This window comes from Petaurus breviceps, unplaced genomic scaffold (genome assembly GCF_028583685.1).
Source record: "Petaurus breviceps papuanus isolate PSGF00001 unplaced genomic scaffold, PetGlider_PUasm1.0 227, whole genome shotgun sequence".
In the NCBI taxonomy this organism is placed as follows: domain Eukaryota; kingdom Metazoa; phylum Chordata; class Mammalia; order Diprotodontia; family Petauridae; genus Petaurus; species Petaurus breviceps.
In genome coordinates this window covers 10,704,596-10,708,646 of record NW_027185896.1, presented here as the reverse complement: position 1 = coordinate 10,708,646, position 4,051 = coordinate 10,704,596, and positions in this window count along the sequence as shown.

Sequence of the window (4,051 nt, the reverse complement as noted above, 5' to 3'; positions counted from 1 at the left end):
ATGAGGAAAAGGGAGGGGAGACAGAGAAGAGAGCTCTGCCTTCAGGGAGCCCCTGGTTCGAGGTGGAAGACAGGCTAGGGAAAAGGACATGGTCTCTAGGAAAACAGAATCACACCCGGAAGAGGGTTAGGGGCTGGACTAGGAATTGTGATTTCATTGGTATAAGGCACTCCCAGGTGAGGAAACTCCCTCTGCCAATACAGGTTGGCGCCTTTACTGCAATTTATAGTCCTGGAGAATTGCCTAAAGCACCCAGAGCTTAAATGACTCCCCTTGCCCTCCCCCGCCCCTTCCTTTCCTACCACTTCTCATAGTTAGTATGTATCAAAAGTGGGAAATGACACAGGTCTTCCAGAAGCTCCAGAATTGTACAAAAGTTGCCTCTCCATATTATGCTATGTATTAAGGAGTAAGCATGTTTCAGCAGGCTAGTACAGTGGATACAGTACCAGGCCTGGAATCAGGAAGACCTAGTTCAAATGTAACATCAGACACTTAGTTGCATGACCTTGGGCAAGTCATTTTACCTCTGTTTTCTTCAGTTTCTTCACCTATAAAATGTGTATAATTATTAGCACCCTACTGTAGCAGCAAGCACCCCAAGCGCGTCCTCAGGGTTTGCTGCCCATACAGGTTCTTGGATCTGCTTTGTTAAAGGAAAGCAACTCAAAATGGGTTAACAAGCTTACTTTAATCAGTCAGACATATATCGTTTACCTTGTTCAGGGGAAAAAGGTCAGCACCCCAAACTTCAAAATATACAGACAGAATTATCAAGACATTAACAGATCAAGTAGACAGCTTTCCAAACTGTCCAACCATTACATCCATACCCAGTCAACATCTGGGTTTCCACATCTGGGTTTTTCAAAGCCAGGGGACTCTCAACAACGGCTTCCCAGAATTCAGATCAAATCACAGAACACTTCTCAAAGTGAGTCCCAAAACAAAGCTACACATCAGGGCTTATATAGCCTTCTCCTGGCTCAGAGAATGTAACAACCTTATTGACTCACTGGCCAATCAAGAAATATCTACTGAAAAACAAGCCTCCCTCCCAGGCTTCAGGTGCATTTTAGCCTAGGGGCAGGGAAGATCTTCCAAATTTGCATTCCCATTACACCTACCTCCTAGGGCTGTTGTGAGGATTGATAAGATAATATTTGTAAAGCACTTTGCACAGTGCCAGGGACATAGTAAATGTCAGATAAAGGTAAACTATTGTTAGTATCATCAGGAAAAACGGAGTCACTAAGACTGATTAAGTGATTAATATGGACAGAGCCCTGGGCTTCATTCATTCAGGGCCCAGTTTTCCTGTCACCACTGAGGCTTTAGGATTCCCCCAGCTGGAAGTGACCTTGCTGTGTTCCCATAGTTCACCTGGAATCAGGAGGACATGAGTTCAAATCTGGCCTCAGACACAACACAAAACTAGCTGCATGACCTTGGGCAAGTTCCTTAACCCCAATTGCCCTACCTTCCCCCCTCCAAAAAAACCCTATAAAAACATATATATGTGCACACACATTACTAATATGTGGACATAAATGAAAACATTTGTATAAATACATACACATATATACATGTACACACATGCATATATTCAGGGTGTTCCCTGTATAAATATATTTAAGCTATTAAAACTCAAGGTGGCACTAAGATTTTCTGAATAACTGGAATTATATAAATATATCTTACATACAATATGTGTGATATATGTGATATATAGTATATATGCATGTCTATATAATTCTATATACACTATATACACAATATATGCATACATGTGCATGTATATACACATATACATGCATGCATGCATGCATACATACATACATAGAAGTGGAAAGAGTAATGGACTTGAAAGTCAGAAGATGTGAGCTAAAGTTCTTGCTCCCGACACATAATATTTATATATTACTACATTGTTATACATTATAATAATATATTATTATCTATTAATATTTGTGTATATCTCCCAAGTTGGGAGACCTTGGACAAGTCATTTCCTCTCTGAGACACAGTATCTTCTTCTGTAGACATGGTACTACTTTGAGGCAGTCTTTGTAAAGGGTCATAGAAAAGTGAGCCATCCTAACCATCCACGTTCTTATTGTTGTTTATAATGATGACAAGAGTAGCCTGTTTCTTCTTTTGGGGCTGAGTTCCTGATGGGGGGAGGCAGTCTGTTGGGCAAGAAGGGTTAATCATTCTGGGAAGCAGGGGCAAAAGACTCAGGGTAAGGATAGCTCAGCAGGTCACCTGGTCTGGTGTGGGCAGTGGCAGCTGCTATTACTGGGGCCCTAATCATCCTGCTTGCATGAAAGCCCAGTGCTGCAGAGGGGATATATTTTGGGAACAGTCACTAAGATAGTCCTTGGGGGAGAACATCTTATCAGCAAGAAAGGCTGATAGTGGAAATTGCAAAGAGACAAATATGGGTCCCCTTCTTTGGAGACTTTCACACAAAGGCTGATTCACCAGTCAATCTTTCATCTACATTTATTAAACACCCACTATGTGTCAGACACTGTGCTAAGCCAATTGTCAGGTATGTTACAGGGAGGGGGGACTCTTGTTCATGAATGGAATGGACTAAGGGGCGGCTAGGTGATGCAGTGAATAGAGCATTGGCCTTGGAGTCAGGAGGACCTGAGTTCAAATCCAGCCTCAGACTCTTAACACTTACTAGCTGTGTGACCTTGGGCAAGTCACTTAACCCAAATTGCCCTGCCTTCCCCCCTCCAAAAAGAAAAAAAAAAGAAACATCTATGAATGGAATGAACTAGATGCCCTCTGAAGTCCCTTTCCAGCTCTGAAATGTTGTGATTCTGTGAAAGTTACTATTAAGTCCTTGCATTCCTGGGGCCCCTGCTGGGGACTGGGAGAGGGCAAGCCACTGACAGCTGGGCTGGAGCCCCTGGACACTTCCCAACAACAGACAGAGCCCCTCCCCTTCCTCCTTCTAGCATCCAGGACCCTCTGGTCAGATAGGTAGGTATCTTTACTCTATTACTGTTTCTCTTAGCTGCTGTGGGCCATTTGGGGAAAACCAGGAGGCCTGAGCATTCAGTAGGTATTTTCTTGGTGACCAGAGACAACATTCCTACTCTATTCTGATTGGTTTTAAGAGGCAAAAGGCTAGAAAAACGGTGTAATTTAAGTGGGGAAAGTGTCAGGAGACCAAGGTTAAAGTCTCTATTACAGACTTAAAAGCTGTGTAACTGAACCCAGGTCACTGTCCCTGTGCTTGTGGGAGGCAGGCCCCTCCTGCTGCACCCCCTCCATCTCCACCTCCCCAGGGTACAAGCAGAAGGGCATGTGGTCTGCTATTTGAGGCAGAGAGAACATGAGTCTGGGAGCCAAAGGGAGTCCTTGCCTGGGTGGGGCCTTGGCTGGAGCTGGGAGTGAATCACCCTTCTGGCATGTGGCTATGCAAAAGGAAGGCAGACCAGGGCTCTGGGCGTCTACACTGATTAAGAGAATAGGCAGACAGATCAACATTCATTTAAGTGTAGAATGAAGGGGGGGGGGGGGGGGAGAGAAAAAGAGGGGAAGGAAAACAATGGCTCTAAGTGCAGCATAGACCTCCTAAAAAGTTCCTGGACATATTTTGGCTTCTGTTTGGACCCCAGAATCACAGACTGTCAGAATTGGAAAAGAGACTTTGGTCAGTACCTGAGTAGGGATTCTTTTCTACCATATCCCCCAAAGTGGACATCTGGCTTCCACCTGAAGTCTTCTAGTGATGGGGGGAGCTCATCATCTTCTAGGGCTTTTGCAACAATTCAACTTGACTGAATTCAGTTCAACATGCATTTTTAAAAGCCTATTATTTGCCAGGTACTGTACTAAGCTCTGGGGAGCCAAAGGGAAAAAGAAATAGTACTTTGGTCTCACAGAGCTTTCATTCTATAGGAAGAAACAACTTGGTTGGGCCCAGGCTACTGGTGATCAGGTACTGATTTTGTGTTTCTGATAAAGGGAATCCTTTAGCCCTCATGAAACTTTCTCTCTCTCTCTCTCTCTCTCTCTCTCTCTCTCTCTC